At 38.0% G+C, this 17,912-nt stretch overlaps 1 non-coding gene across 1 annotated transcript; it reads left to right on the top strand.

Moving 5' to 3' along the window:
- Positions 1-300: 300 nt before the first annotated feature.
- On the top strand, positions 301-406 carry LOC142544020 (small nucleolar RNA R71). The gene has a single exon (XR_012819989.1). It is a non-coding gene; the product is annotated as a small nucleolar RNA R71 (small nucleolar RNA).
- The last annotated feature ends 17,506 nt before the right edge of the window (positions 407-17,912 follow it).

The raw sequence follows: 17,912 nt of genomic DNA, 5'->3' as shown, positions 1-17,912 counted from the left end.
AATATCTCTTGAAGACGCATAGCCGTGCCACCCATATTCAAGCCGTTCAATTTCATGTTCAAGACATCAAGATGTGCAGTAATAGCAGAAAGGTCAGTTACCTGGTGAACTCCTGCACTTCTCTGTTGGTTGTTCCTTTCAGATTGAGGATGATAGCTGCTAGCAGCCATCTCCTCCAATAACTCATATCCTTCCTCAGCAGTTTTTCTCAATAGGTTTCCACAGGCAGCAGCATCTATCATAGTATGATTAGGAGTGAGTAAGCCATAGTAAAAGGTTTGAACGACTAACCCAAGTGGCAGTTCGTGACGAGGACATCTTCGCAACAGATCTTTGAAATGCTCCCATGCCTCATATAAAGACTCCTTCTCGAATTGAGCAAATTTGGTTATGTCTGCCCGCAGCTTCATGGTCTTAGATGGAGGAAAGTATTTAATAAGAAACGCATTCGCCATGTCCTCCCATGTGGTGATCGAACCTACAGGCAAACAATTTAGCCATAATTTAGCTTTGTCACGTAAGGAGAAAGGAAATAAACTGCAACCTAACAACGTCATCAGAAACTCCATTAAATTTAAAAGTATCGCAAATTTCAATGAAATATGCGATGTGCGTGTTTAGGTCATCTACTGCAGATCCTCTAAACTGGATTGTATTCTGAATCATCTGAATTATGGCTGGCTTGATTTCGAAGTGGTTTGCCCGCACAATAGGCCTCACAATACTGGGACGTGCACCATACAAAGAAGGCTGGGCATACTCTAGCATCGGTATGCGGTGTGGTATCTCAACATGTCTATCTTCATGGTGTTCCTCCTCATGCTCGTGCTCGTGCCTCTCCATCAGTTCCTTCAGTCTCTGCTGCTGTCTTCTTCTGCGGAAAGTTCTTTCAATTTCCGGGTCAAACTGCTCAAGATCCACATCAAGTGACTTTGGCATGCACTGGAAAAGATATTTGGAATAGAATATGGAGTGTTAGCTCAAGAAAAATAAAACAATGCTAACGAAAATAACTAAAAATAAAATTGTGAATTAACAGTCCCCACCAACGGCGCCAAAAATTTGATCGAGCAAAACGTGCACTGTGGAATCCTTAATAAAAATATGATTTTGTATGCTCGAAAATTAATAGCAAGTGCACGCGAGTACGAGTATCGTTCCACTGAAGACTGTATTTTGCAATTATTATTTTTCAGTTATCAAATCTTTAGCAACGAAATTTGAATGGTTGTTTATGACAACTAAAATTAAATAAAACTCAATGAACAAGTCAAGAATTAAATGCTAAAATATAAACTCTTAACCATTTAAATAGATTTCGGTGAGAAATGGATTTGTTGGGAATTTCAGTTCAGCTACACCTCGTTAATTAATTAATTCGTTCGATAGTAATGTATGCTTCCGACAGGATTTTCAGTTCAATTGAACACACCCTCTCGAGCTATGCCAAACAAATTCTACTCAGTGAATTAGTTAAATGTCTTTCATTATTTATCAAGAGTGAATCGCATATCGATATATGAAATCCCATAGTTTTTGCCCGACCGGACTATGACTATCGACGCGTATCCAATTTCATATGTCTATGTAAATTGTAGATCCACGGACTATTCTACTCGTTCTTATCACAAGATATTCTCTCGGACTCACTCGCAATATAAGATTATTATTAAAGTTAGCTATACTTTAATAATTATAATGAAAACAGTAGCATAATCAAGAATAAACAAACAATTGAAATACGAATTAACCAAATCAGTTTCGGGGTAGGATCCCCTTAAATCCCAACAAATATTTTAGTTTAGCTACTAGAATTCATGGTGAAAATAAACAACACAATGTTTAAACGATAAATACTAAATAAAAAATACTAGACGAGACGAGATCTGCGAAGAACTGTGCCCGGAAATCTTCGAATCTTCAACTCCAAGCAATTGCTCCAAGCTTTTCTCCCTCTCTAGACTCCTTGGCTGCTGAATTATGTCTGAATATCTTCAACAATCGTCCCATCTATCAGTCCGTATTGGGATTTGCTCCTGTAGCCCGTATTGAGTCAGTTCGACTATTGCTAGCTATTGCATACTATATGAAAGTAAAATTTTTTCAAATGGATTTCAAAAGTGCCTTTTTAAATGGAATTTTGAGTGAAGAAGTGTATGTTAGACAACCTAAGGGTTTTGAGGATACACATCATTTGGATCATGTTTACAAATTGAATAAGAAATTTTATGGTTTGAAGCAAGCACCACATGCGTTATATGGAAGATTAACAGAATATCTACTCGAAATTAGCTTCAAACGAGGTGAGGTGTGGGGACCCAAACCTAATTCATCTTCTTAATCATTATTAGGATCATTTAATTAATCTGGGTCTAAATTTTTTTTTAAAATACATAAGTGCGGAACATATTGAATCAGTCTGATATAAATATCAACAATAAAGTACAAGTCCTGTACAAAGTACATTTATTTCAAAGTAATGTTCAGTCACTACATCAAGTACTGAAAACCCATCTACTCTAAGTCCAGATCTCCACGCTAAATTTGAATCTCTCATCCTCTTTGTGACCCTGATCCTGTCCCACCTGTTGTCATGCACACATACAAACACAACAACAGCCGGATAACGCCAGGTGAGAATATAATCCCAGTACAAATAACGTATACATGCAATCATATAAAAAGATATAAAAGCATGAAACAAATATCAATAACATGTATCAAATCTGAAAGACATGAATCGATATAAAACTGTAAATTAAACTCTGACTCTTCATCTCAGACTCGACTCATCTCTAATCTAGGGATCCCGGTTCCTAGACAATTGGTGTACTATATCGAATCTCCACAATAGAAGTCAGTCCGCTCCTACGCAACATCGATATAAACCAAACATTCAGGGTCTTGGCACATCCGCCAAGGACTTGGCACCTGCGCCAATGACTAGGCAGATCCGCCCATGACTCGACACATGCTTTGCTATAAATCAATAGACTAAGCATATCAATCTCATGAATTGAAAATATCAATGCAATAAAGTAAAGTATGTGGTTTTGGGAAACTCAAGTCAAATCAAACTCGAGTCGTATCCTCCCGGTTCGACATTGATTTATACCTTTCTCTTGTCGATATGACGAAGTCGAAGTCTCGAATTCGAATCTGTCAATACTCAATCTGGCAATGACAATATCGAGGAGTACAATATCAATATACCACTCAAATCAATACTGGATATAATCAAAACTCAATCAAATTCTGTTTCAACGGTATAATCGCACAATCTCAATATACCTTGCAATACAGATATCAACAAATATCAATCTCAATTCATAATCGATAACAAACTCAATCTGATATAAAATCTGAATAATCTCAATCAATTCAATTCTAAAAATGATAACAATTTCATACGGTATTCGTTCTTCAATCTGATTTCGATTATACAATGCTAACAATCTCAGGAACAGATAATAACAGTCATATCATGATTCCTATCATATCAGATTTTGAAATCATATCAAAACATAAGAAAACTTACGTCCAGTTGAAGTCTTTGTCGATAGGAACACGGTACCGAAGTCGGATTGAAAATCAGACGGACAGATCGTTCACAAACTAAATTTAGTACGTAAAAGAATTCAATTCTCCCTGGAAGCTCTCGGTTGTTTCCTCCTTGCCATTACTGAAAAATGAAAGAATTATATATTAAATATGCATGTCCATGCCAAGTGGTTCATTCTTGGAATTGCACGTCTCACGCATATGCGCGACCCTCCTCGGCGCATATGCGCGAGACATTATGTCTCGGCGCGTGTCTTCTCGGCAGCTCGCTGCATATGCGCGCCCTTTCTCGGCGCATATGCGCGAGGTTCTCTGCCAATCTCGCGTATATGCGCGGGTCCTATCACGCATATGCGCGAGGTTCTCTGCCTATCTCGCGCATATGCGCCCGGCTGGGTCGCGTATATGCGCGAGGCTCATTCCTCGCACATACTTCCATTCTTCTTTTGTCTTTTCCGGTCCGATCCCTTCCGTCTATAATCACATCAATTATCAACAAATCATTTTAGATTACAATAACAAAATCCTCGAGCATTACATTTGTCCCTCTCTAAAATCTGATTTCGTCCCCGAAATCACAGTCAATCAAATCAGATAACGAATCAGATATAATAAGCATTGGAGAATAGAAGCTAAATAAGAAGACTCACATCAGTGAATTAACTCTGGGAATTTCTGTCTCATATCTGATTCAGTCTCCCACGTAGCTTCTTCAATGCCATGACGACTCAACTGAACTTTCACAAGCGAAATATTCTTCGTTCTGAGTTGCTTTTCTTTATGATCAAGAATCTGAATCGGCTTCTCAAAATAACTCAGAGTCTCATCAAGTTCGGCATCATCTGGCTGAATAATATGAGATGAATCTGGAAGATACTTCCACAATAAAGATACATGAAAGATATCATATATTCCAGATAGAAAAGGCGGTAAAGCGAGTCGATAGGCACGGTCTCATATCTTCTCGAGAATCTCATAAGGACCGATATAACGGGGAGACAACTTCCCTTTCTTGCCAAATCTGACAACACCTCTGAAAGGAGAAATCTTCAAAAATACTAGGTCTCCTGTCTCAAATACTAGAGGTCGACGTCGAACGTTGGCATATTTGGCCTGTCTGTCTTGAGCTGTTCTCATTCTCTGTCGAATTAGCTTCACTTTCGCGGTCATATCTCGAATCATATCAGGCCCAATCTCAGGTACCTCAGGAATATCATCCCAATAAAGAGGGGATCTGCACTTTTTGCCATACAACGCTTCAAACGTAGCCATCTCTATACTAGTCTGATAGCTGTTGTTGTACGAAAACTCACAAAGTGGCAAAGATTCTTGCCAACTAGTGTCAAAATCCAGCACTACAGCTCTCAACATATCCTCCAATGTCTGGATAGTCCGCTCTGACTGTCCGTCGGTCTGTGGATGATATGCGGTACTTAGATGTAATTTCGTACCTAGAGCTTGCTGCAGAATGTACCAAAAGTGCGAATGTAAACCGAGGATCACGGTCTGAACCAATCGACTTCGGCACTCCATGCAATCTGATCACTTCTCTGACATAAATCTCTGCCATCTGGTCATGTCTGTACATCATCTTGTACGGGATAAAACATGCAGATTTAGTTCAATCTGTCAATCACAACCCAAATCGCATCGCAACCAAGGGAGGATCGTGGTAGTTTCGTCACGAAGTCCATGGAAATGTGATCCCATTTCCATTCAGGAATAGATAAACTCTGTAATAGACCTTCTGGTTTCTTTCTTTCCTGCTTTCACCTGATGGCAATTTAGAATTTTGATACAAATTCGGCAATATCAGCTTTCTTCTGTTTCCACCAAAACTGTCTTTTCATATCATTATACATCTTTCTGCCACCAGGATGAATACTGAATCGACTACTGTGCGCTTCTGACAATATCTGTCATTTCAAATCTGAAACATCTGGCACAACAATACGATTATCCACATACAGTACCTGATCACGTTCCTGATACTCTGATCGATGCCCTGCTCTGACCATCGATATCGAATTCTGCACATTCTGATCAACTTTCTGAGCCGCTTTAATCCTCAAAATCAGCTCTGGTTCGACTTGAACAGCATATAATCTCATAGGTTTAAAATCTGTCTCAAATACTAATCCAGACAAACATCAATCTTCAATCAAATTTGAAACACCAATCATCGATAAGGATAAAGAACATACCTTTCGACTCAGTGCATCAGCTGCTGCATTGGATTTTTTCGGATAGTACTTGATCTCACAATCAAAATCTTTAAGCAAATCAAGCAATCTTCGCTGCCTTCATATTCAACTCTGACTGTGAAAATAGATATTTCAGACTCTTGTGATCAGAATAGATCTCAAACTTCTCACCATATAGATAGTGTCGCCAAATCTTCAGTGCAAATACGATGGCTGCCAATTCAAGATCATGAATTGGGTAGCGAGACTCATGTGGCTTCAATTGTCTTGAGGCATAGGCAATAACATGTCCTCGCTGCATCAAAACACAACTCAATCCTCTGTGAGAAGCATCACAATAAACAACGAAATCACCAGTACCTGACGGGATAGTACAACACCGGAGCACTGGTCAATCTTTTCTTTAATTCGAGAAAGCTAGACTCACACTCCTCTGACCAAATGAATGGTGCATTCTTCTGCGTCAACTGAGTAATAGGTTTAGCAATACTCGAGAAATCTTTAATAAATCGACGATAATAGCCTGCTAAACCAATAAAACTGCGTATCTCTGGCACATATGTCGGTCTAGGCCAACCTGATCACAGCCTCAACCTTGCAGATCCACAGATATACCATTTCCAGATATAATATGACACAGAAATACAACTTGTTTAAGCCAAAACTCACATTTCGACAGCTTTGCATACAGTTTCTCAGCCCTCAAAATTCTCAACACAGTTCTCAAATGCTCAGCATGATCAATCATATTCTTCGAATAAATCAGAATATTATCAATAAAAATAATCACAAAATCATCGAGATACTTCTGAAATACACGGTTCATCAAACCCATAATACAGCTGGAGCATTAGTTAAACCATACGACATGACAATAAACTCATAATGGCCATACCTGGTTCTGAACGCTGTCTTCAAAATATCAGAATCTCTGACTCTCAACTGTTGATATCCAGATCTCAAATCAATCTTGGAATATACAGAAGAACCCTGCAACTGATCAAATAAATCATCGATACGAGGCAAAGGTATTTGTTCTTTACCGTAGCCTTGTTCAGTTGCCGGTAGTCAATACAGAGTCTTATTGAACCGTCTTTCTTTCTCACAAACAGTACTGGAGCACCCCAAGGAGAAACACTTGGTCTAATGTTACCCTTGGCCAGTAAATCTTCCAACTGCTCTTTCAATTCTTTCAATTCAATCGGTGCCATTCTGTACGGAGCTCTAGAAATCGGAACTGTACCTGGTACCAATTCAATGCTGAAGTCTATCTCTCTGACTGGAGGCAAACCCGGAATCTCATCTGGGAAGACATCCGCAAACTCACATACCACTGGCAAATCAGCCAATGATGGGATCGATTTCAGTAAGTCAACCGAATACACAAGGAATCCCTCCGCTCTTTTCTGTAATAATCGAGTCATAGACATAGCAGATATCAAAGGAATTCTAGATCTAGAACCCTTACCGTAAAATTTCCATTCATCAGCCATCTCAGGTCTGAATCTGACAATCTTATGGAAACAATCAACGGTAGCTCTGTACTTGGTCAGCATATCAATACCGATAGTACAGTCAAAATCAGACAACCCAAGTACAATACAATCTAACTCAATCTCATGCCCGTCATACTGTAGCATACAATGTTTCACAGACTTCACTGATATCAAACCTTTCCCCAAAGGAGAAGAGACATATACTACAGCAGATAATGACTCAACAGGCAATGCATGAATCAATGCAAATCGCTCAGAAATAAATGTATGGGATGCACCCTTATCAATCAATACATAAGCAGGATAACCACAAAGAGAATAGTTACCTGCAACAACATCATCTGGTGTTTCCTGTGCCTGTTCTTCAGTCAAAGCAAATACTCTAGCCTGCTGTCTCGGAGGCTGGCTAACAGTCTCGCTTCCTCCTGGCCTCTGTTGTGACATAGTGGTAGTCGGTGGCTGGAATGAGTGAACAATAGCGGATCGTCTATCAGTCTGAGCCACTGATCCAGATGACTCGGCTCCCTGGGATCTTTCGGAACCTTTCTGTGGACATACACTCGCAAAATGTCTCTGCTATCTGCAGATATTACAACTACCAGATACTCCTTGGCATTGCTCTGTGGGATGTCTCCCTCCGCAAGTTCTGCAATAAGCCCCGGTATAACTCCGTCTGGAACCACTGGAGCTAGAGGAACTGCTCCCTGACTTCTTGAACTGTTTTCCTCGGGCTTTCAAATAGTCTTTCTTCCCACCACTGCTACTGCCACTCTCAAATCTGGGCGGTGGTTGGTGGAACTGAGTGGGAGGTTGCTGTTTCTGTACTGGAGGAACATACGAAGCTCCTTTCTGTCTAATCAGGCCAGCTTCGGCTCCTTTGGCTCTGTTCAAAGTATCAGCAAAGTTGTTCGGTCTTCCAGTGTTCACCAATGTAAATATCTCAGGATTCAGCCCATTAATGAGCTGATCAGAAACAGCTTCATCATTCTCAGCAACATGTGGAGCAAATCGTAGCAAGGTAGAGAACTAGGCCACATATTCCTCAATATTCAACTGACCCTGTCTCAAATTGGCAAACTCTGCACCCTTGTCTTTCCTGTACGATACTTGGAAAAATCTTTGATAAAATTCAGTCTTAAAGATCTTCCAAGTAATAACCGTACTTCGATGCTCCAAAGCCCTCTTCGTCGTGATCCACCAATTCTTTGCAAGATCATGCAATTGGTGTCCAATCAATCTAACTCTGCGCTCATCTGTATAATCCAGTGAATCCAACAGCATCTCAATATCATCGAGCCAACTCTCACACTCAACAGAATTCTATGTGCCCTTCAAAGTCGGCGGGTTAAACGACTGAAATCTCTTCAGAAGTGTTTGCATAGAAGTTGCTGTGACATCCACCGGATTAGTAGAAGTACTACCCAGTTCTGGGACTCTTCGAGGAGGCATATCTGATTATCAAAATGGTTAGAATCCAAATAGAACAAATCTGTTTCAGTCCTCCTCTGATCATCTTACTGCTGATCAAGAATCGGTTCTGATTCATTCTACACAACACATGTTTCCAATCAAATCAGATAATCAGGTAAACATGTATTAAAGCAGTAAAACATGCTGTCATGCTAGCATATAAAAGCAGGAAAGAAAACTCAATCTACCCTACTCACTAGCTTCTATCTCAATCTAAGGAACCTACTGCTCTGATACCACCTGCTGTAGGGACCCGAACCTAATTCGTCTTTTTAATCATTATTAGGATCATTTAATTAATTTGGGTCTAAATTTTTTTTTCAAATACATAACTACGGAACATAATGAAATCAGTCTGATATAAATATCAACAGTAAAGTACGAGTCCTGTACAAAGTACATTTATTTCAAAGTAATGTTCAGTCACTACATCAATTACTGAAAACCATCTACTCTAAGTCCGGATATCCACGCTAAACTTGTATCTCTCATCCTCTTCGTGACCCTGATCATGTCCCACCTGTTGTCATGCACACATACAAACACAACAACAGCCGGATAACGCCAGTGAGAATATAATCTCAGTATAAATAACGTATACATGCAATCATATAAACAGATATAAAAGCATGAAACAAATATCAATAACATGTATCAAATCTGAAAGACATGAATCGATATAAAACTATAAATCAAACTCTTACTCCTCATCTCAGACTCGACTCATCTCTAATCTAGGGATCCCGGTTCCTGGACAATTGGCGTACTATATCGAATCTCCGCAATAGAAGTCAGTCCGATCCTACGCAACATCGATATAAACCAAACATCCAGTGTCTTGTCATATCCACCAAAGACTTGGCACCTCCGCCAATGACTAGGCACATCCGCCCATGACTCGACACATGCTTTGCTATAAATCAATAGGCTAACCATATCAATCTCATGAATTTCAAATATCAATGCAATAAAGTAAAGTATGTGGTTTTGGGAAACTCAAGTCAAATCAAACTCGAGTCGTATCCTCCCGGTTCGACATTGATTTATACCTTTATCTTGTCGATCTGACGAAGTCGAAGTCTCGAATTCGAATCTGTCAACACTCAATCTGGCAATGACAATATCGAGGAGTACAATATCAATATATCACTCAAATCAATACTGGATATAATCAGAACTCAATCAAATTCTTTTTCAATGACATAACCTCACAATATCAATATATCCAGCAATACAGATATCAACAAATATCAATCTCAATTCATAATCTATAACAAACTAAATCTGATATCAAAACTGAATAATCTCAATCAATTCAATTCTGAAAATGATAACAATTTCATACGGTATCCGTTCTTCAATCTGATTTCGATTATACAATGCCAACAATCTCAGGAACAGATAATAACAGTCATATCATGATTCCTCTTATATCAGATTTTCAAATCATATCAAAACATAAGAAAACTTACGTCCAGTTGAAGTCTTTGTTGATAGGAACACGATACCGAAGTCGGATTGAAAATCAGACGGACGGATCGTTCACAAACTAAATTTTAGTACGTAAAAGAATTCAATTCTCCCTGGAAGCTCTCGATTGTTTCCTCCTTGCCATTACTGAAGAATGAAGGAATTATATATTAAATATGCATGTCCATGCCAAGTGGTTCATTCTTGGAATTGCACGTCTCGCGCATATGCGCGAGGCTCATTCCTCGCACATACTTCCATTCTTCTTTCGTCTTTTCCGGTCCGATCTCTTCCGTCTATAATCACATCAATTATCAACAAATCATTTCATATTACAATATCAAAATCCTCGGACATTACATGAGGTAGACAAAACTCTTTTTATTCAGAAATCCAAAGGTGAGATTCATATTTGTTAAGTTTATGTTGATGATATAATGTTTGGATCTTCATCTCAAAAGCATGCTGATGATTTTGTAGAGTGTATGCCATCTACTTTTGAAATGAGCATGGTTGGTGAGTTGAGTTTTTTTCTTGGTTTGCAAATTAAACAAGTGCATGATGTCATTTTTCTATGTCAAAGTAAATATGCTAAGAATTTGGTTAAAAAATTTGCAAATGAAAACACCAAACACATGAGAACACCTATGTGCTAGAGTGAAAAATTGTGCAAAGATGATGTTGTCGAAAATGTTGACAACACTCAATACCATAGCATCATAGGAAGCCTCCTGTATTTGACAGCCAATCGACTTGACATCATGTTTAGTGTATGCTTATGTGCTATATATCAAGCCAACCCTAAAATCTCTTATTTAAAAGCTGTGAAGCGTACCTACGTTACATAGCAGGAAGTACTTATTTAGGATTATGGTACACTCAAGAAACAAATTCCAATTTGGTAGGATTTTTTGATGCTGATTGGGCTGATGACTTAGATGATAGGAAGAGTACATCTGGAGGTTGTTTTTACCTTGGCAATAATTTGATCTCGTGGCATAGTAGGAAACAAAATTGTGTTTCACTTTCAACTGCTGAATCTAAATATGTGGTAGCTGGAAGTTGTTGTTCTCAACTTTTATGGATGAACCAAATGGTAAAAGACTATGGGCTTAAGAGTGAAACTATAGTTGTGTACTGTGATAAGTGCAATCGATATTTCAAAAAATCCAGTACAACACTCTCGAACAAAACATATTGGCATTAGACATCACTTTATTCTGATTGATTCGAATTGCATTTATTGGTACAAATAACCAACTGGCTGACATATTCAAAAAAACATTAGATTTCGAGAGATTCTCCAACATTAGGAAATCTCTCAGCATGTGCTCAAGTCTAAATATTAATAGATATTGTCTAAGATGTTACAACATCTCAGACAAAACCTAACATGCATGTGCATTTTTAGGACCTAGACATTTTTCATTTCATTCATACTGTGATATGATATACTGGAATAATATTGCATAATCTTTTGGTGCACTTACAATTTCTTGTTCTATTCAAACTTAAAAAACACTTGGATATGATTAACAATCTGATCAAATCACAAAGTAGTTGAAGAATGTTCATGTATTCCATGACATTTACCGATACGAAAGGTGACTTGAGAAGATTGAGTTAAAAGAAAAATACATTATGAATATGCTCTGTATCAGAAAAAAGATAAAAAAAAGCTACCTAAAAGAGTCCAATGAATACTGTACTTTTAGTGTGGGAGCTACATCTTCTGAATTTAAATACAAAAGTCAAAATAGAAGAAATTAGAAAAAGCTACCTATAGGAGTCCTAAAGAAGACAATTTTCTAGTGTGGGAGCTACCACTTCTATGGTCAGAAATTTAATAAGTCTCTAAGTGTACATAAGAATCAAACTTTTTGGAATTGAACGTGTTTCGGAAGATGTTTCCAACATTTGTGACAACTTCATTTGTGAACATATCACATATTTCTTTTCATGTTTTTATTTCTGTTACATTCTGTTATTATGCATAACTAGGTCATGCATAAACATAACATTGTGAATATAGGTGTCTCATGAGGTCATGAGTATTTCGACAAAGAAAATTCGATGAAAATCCAGTTTTTACAAGAAATTGAATATGTGCGATCTTTGATGATTTAGTGGTGTTAAAATCGACTTGGTTTTTAATTCTGGAAATTACCATTAAAAGATATTGAGCGAAAATTATCTCAGTCACCTTGGAAAGCTTCTACGGTTAAAATGCGTCCGTTATTTTCTTACCGTTGGATCGAATAAATTAAGATTTTTTTTACCTTTGCACTGTGCCTTTCATAATTATCACTTCAATACACACCTTTTCACCCCTCATCATCCGAAAAATTCATCCTACAAGATTTTGTGACTTCCTCTATGTGATATTTCTCCCATCTTTCTGCAATTTTTGCGATTCTCCTATTTACTTGCAATTTAACTTGTATCAATGGCAGGGTGTGGTTATGATCCTCATGAAATAAGGAGTGAAATGGGCTATCACGACGATCCTACTTCTACCCCCGCAACATCTGTCACAACATCTGCAGACACACCTACTGTAGAACCATCTCGGGAAATAGTCCCTGTTGCTGAACAGCCCATACTGCTGGAAGTGATTGCCCCGGGCGAGACGAGAAATGAAATAGATATCGAGAATCTTCCATAATTTGCTGTTCTAAAAAGGGCGTGTCCACCTCCACCTCCAGTTTGAAGATCCAAGAGACAAGCAGGGTATAACCCTGATTTAACTGCATCCAAACGATTTCGCCGCAAAGGTGAAGGTCCGAGTCGTCCTTTCGTTACTGATCCAGAAAATACTTCCAACGATGATTCTGATTGTGCGGACTATGAGTTAGTAGCTAGGAAAAAGCCCACGCTGACTGATGCTGAAGAGTCTGCCTCTACATCATCTGGTGAGACCACTTCAAACTCCACTGACACAATACCACCGGCTGAATAGAAGGATCCGACTTCGTCTGATGAGGACGAAGTGTCTTTGGCCCAAGTGTTGGCTGATTTGAAGAAAGCCAAGAAACCTTCCCCTGCATCTGCTGCACACTTCTCTGATGACAAGCCCGCACTTGAGCCAATGCAAGAATCTAACGACAGCCTCCCCGATAGTGAAGACTCTAGTGCATCCTCACCCAGTTCAGATGAAGTTCCTGATGAGGCTATTGCCTTTGTTACTGAATGCAATGCAGATTACCCTACTCCTCTAGATGTTGCCCCAGATGTTGAGAACACTGAGGACAACACCGATCTCTCTGAATATGATCTCACTACTGCCTTCAGTGACAAGTTCTACACTGAGCAGGCAGTTGCTTAGTGGCATTTATATGCGCATCGTGATTTCGTGGAGCAGAAGAATGTCGATGCTGATGTCTTTGCGAGACACAATTTGCTCACCTTCCTTAAACAATGCCACCTCCTCTCTACAGTCTCTACTGTCACACCATTTAGCCAAAAACCTGTGTTGGAATTTTACTCCAATCTATCATCTGGTGTAGGTGATGAAATGTCTGCTAAGTACGGGAAAGTTTTTTGTTCGTGACAGAATCTACGAGTTCAGTCCTGCCGCAATAAACTCCCACTATCAGACACCAGCAGAGGATGAGGATGGACTTGCCCCTGACATTCATATGGTCACTTCCAGACTCATAGGGGGGCCTCTTTACTCAATTTCCAGCCCATCCTCAGCGCCTTTCAGACGCCAACCTTACAACGTTGTACTATGTGATCCACAAATTTGCCATATGCAACTAGACACCGTCCACAAACACAACCATTGTGACCAGACACCAGGAAATGTTTCTGTACTCCATTGGACGCTTGGAGTCTTTAACTTTGGGAAGCTTGTGTTCAAAACGGTGCTTCAATATGTTTATGGAGGCCTCCAGGCGTCTAAACTCCCGTTTCTCAGTTTGATCTATGGGATGCATGTCTCTCAAGGCTTTATTCGGGATGTTTAGGAGCAACTGTCTGATATCAGTGAAATGTTCAAGATTGCTCCTGCATTCTTTAAAGGGAACTGGAAGATTGTTCTTCCGTGGTTTGCCTCTCCCAATGCCCCTTGCTATGAGTGCCACTCACCTAAGCAAGCCTGACACTTCTACACCCACGGGATTCATACTGCTCACAAATGCTGAAGTCCAAGCCCAAATAGAGTATGCCCTGTCCAAAATTGTTCAAGCCAAGGCTTATATTGCCAATTATGAAAGTTTTGTTGCAGATTACCGGTTGCTTCTGGAAGTGGGTGTCCATTCTGGACAAAAAGGGGGAAATGATACTCAAATGCCTGCTGCTGCTGCTGCTGCTGAAGAAGTTGGTCCATCAGGGACCAAGGGGACCAAGGACAGTGAAGCTGAAGATGATGATGATGAAGGGGATGAGAAATGAGTGTGTTGAGTTGATGTTTCTTTTCTCATCTTTTGTTCTATCAGTTTGTTAGGATTTATGTTTTCTCATTGTGCTTGATGAAATCTTGTTTAAGTGAATTGAAAATGAAATTTTGTAGGTGTTGCCCTAAGTGCTGCCAACAAAACTAACAACAGCCGTGCTAACTCTATTTTATTCAGGGAGAGAAAAATTCTTGATTTCAGGGGGAGATGACTTGAGCTGATTTGGATAAATGGGTTTGAACTCATTTTGTACAAAAAGGCAAAAAGGGGAGATTGAAGTGAATAGTAATTTCTTAATTTAAATGATTTCCCTAATATTATATTTTTTTTGTTGATTTGATTGTGTATAATATTTAATAAGATTTTGTCTTTCTAGATAAATATGCAAATATTATCTTGATATGGTATCAATGTTCAAAAGGAGTTTAGTTTTTAATAAAACTCTACATTCCTTGTGGAATAGGTTTCCTTGTGGAGATATCTTATAAATAAGAGAAACTAGGATACGAGAGCGGCGGCTTCCTCAATTGGTCATTCACAAACGTATACACATCGTGGTTCTCAGAGAAAAACATTTTCAAGGACGTTGCGGTTTTCAAGAGTGCTGTTGCACGTGCTGCCGTGATTTTTGGAGACATTTCAGACAACACGCGTGCAAATGTTGGCTGAAGATCGGGTTTTGTTGCTCAACGTTTTTGGAATTACGTTTTTGCTTTCTTGGATAAGTTTTATTTTTGTTATTTGGTTTTAGAAAGCATTTATTTTCTCAACGTGTTGAGAAAATCGATTTTAGTAGTAATCACTATTGGTATTATTTTCGTGAAAACTCATTGATTTTGTAGTGATTAATTTTTGCCCTTAGGCACCGAGCAAGTATTTATACTTATGCAAATTTAATATTGTACATTGTATTTATTTGAAGTCAATTTGTATTACAAACTTTAATATTTCGCTGCATGTTGTCTTAAATGTTGTAACATTTAGCACAACACTTAGTTTTGATAAAACACAAATTTATAATCTTACATTATTTTTATCATATAAACTCATATCTGTCAAGCAATATCCCTAATCGCGAGGTTACCGTACAAAAAAATATCGAATTTTTTGGTCTACCAAAATATTCGGTATGGTATGGTACCGATGTCGAAATATTCGGTACGATAACGATATAGAATTTGAAAATTTCGGTATATATTGAAATATCGAAATAATATATAAAAATTAAAAAAGATATAATATTTTTAAATAATAAAGTTAAATTTTTAAAAATTATAAGGTATTTTTTTGGTATAAAACGATATATATCGATACCGTACCAAAATAAAGAATTTAACTTCTGTTTGGACTCATAATGTTGGAATAATCCAAATCAAAGTTGAGTGAAGCAACTCGACTCATAGTTGAGAATTTAAACTTTTGAGAAGTCTTATCTCTGTAGCTTAACCTTACAGCTAGCTAGAGGACTGGATGCTGAGCTTAGAATTGTTGAAAAGCTGACATGCTTCAAAAATCACAGGACTTCAGACATAGTTGCAAATATAGCGTTGCAGTTGAAGTTTATTAGTGTTCATTGATGTCTTGGATCTCCAGACATATGTTGCGGTTGGTGTTTATTGTCTTGATGGATTTGTTTTGTATATATCTTTCATGATCTATTTGACTGTCTTAAGGGATTTGTTTAGTATTGGTAATCACCGATCAGAAAAATACAAGAAAAGAAATTTTTTTACATATACTTTCTGTATGAAGGTATTTTACCGATACTGTACCGACTTTTCGGTACGATGACGGTATCATTTTTATCATACCGTTATTTTTTGGTACAATATACGGTATCCGAAATTTCGATACGGTACCAACCACCTCTAAAAATGACAGCGTCAGAGACTAATTTTACTACAAAATTAAGGTAATTGTTCTTTATTTTGCTAGTATTATTTTCATAGTTATTTTCGAGCCAACAATCATGGAAAGTTACAGGTGTCCTTTCGTCTATCGATATTATGAAACATTATAAATAATTAATTAGATTCTGTGCTGCCGAAGGTATTTGCTCACGTGGAATCAATAAAATGAGGTTTCTCTTACTTTAAACTTTACATGATTTTAGATTGTAAGAGGAAAAATATTCTTTTTGTTTTATCTAATTATTACTATTTAATATACTAGGTCATATGATAAAGACGTGTTTATGGGTCATTATATTTAGGATGTCAATATCTGTGAGTTACCTAATTAATCGGTTTGAAACTTCAAAGTGCCCAAATTCCGAAAGTGGAATTGTATCTAGACCTGGCCATTGGCCGGTCCGGATAATGGTTTGGCTTAGACCCGGAAGGTTAGGGTCAGGTTATGAAGTAGAGGTTTTTGTTCTTGAAACGTCCACTACTCATTTTTCTTAAAAAGAACTAGAATTTTTTTTAAGCTTCGGCCGAATTACAACTATACATATATATATTTTTAAAATAACTTTGCACCATTTAAAAATAAACAACCAATTATCATTTACCAAACCTAAATTTAGCAATATTTTTGTCACGCCCCGAGACCGGAGTTAGTTGACACCGGCGTTATTCAACAATCACATAATTACTAAACAACAAGCCTCGTAGTACAGTATACACCAAAACCAGTTTATATATCATAAATACCATAAAAATGGAATCGTCTTTACAATAGTACATCTGAAACGATAAAAATCTGCGGAAGCATTTATATCTTGGATTAGAAACTCACAATAACATATTCTTAATTAAAATTCTTCATGCGTCCACTATCAGTCCAAGAACTGGTGTCCGATTCTTTTTTCTCTATTTCTTCTTCAGATTTATCTGGGGAGGATAGAGTAAGGGGTGACTATTTTGGGAAATACTCAGCAAGTGGGGGCCGTTCGAGCACAACATAAAAATATTTACACCATTTTCGAAAATAACACATAAACATATCATGCTTTTCGTAACATATCATCATATTCATATCATAACAGCACTGCGATTTTTCCACCTTCTATGGTTTACTGATAACAGTCCCTAAGTTTTAATCATCTAAGGGGCGAGGCCATAAAACGGTTCTATCCCACCGTAAAGGGCCATATGTTGGAATTCCACCCATTTTCAGAGAATCCTCACAGTGCCAACACGTAACGTACTAAAATCGCAAAAAAAAAAACGTAGAAACAGAGTGAAGGTGCTCAACCGAAACATTCGAAAACGAAATAATTCTTACGCAACATATTTTAAAACAAGCCCACTTACCTTATACTGGAAGAACACGTGAAGAACTCAGAAACCATAGAAGAATCATGTTTCAAA

Source organism: Primulina tabacum, chromosome 4 (genome assembly GCF_025594145.1).
Source record: "Primulina tabacum isolate GXHZ01 chromosome 4, ASM2559414v2, whole genome shotgun sequence".
In the NCBI taxonomy this organism is placed as follows: domain Eukaryota; kingdom Viridiplantae; phylum Streptophyta; class Magnoliopsida; order Lamiales; family Gesneriaceae; genus Primulina; species Primulina tabacum.
The sequence above is the reverse complement of the archived record's forward strand: the minus strand, read 5'-3'. Positions and strand labels throughout refer to the sequence as shown.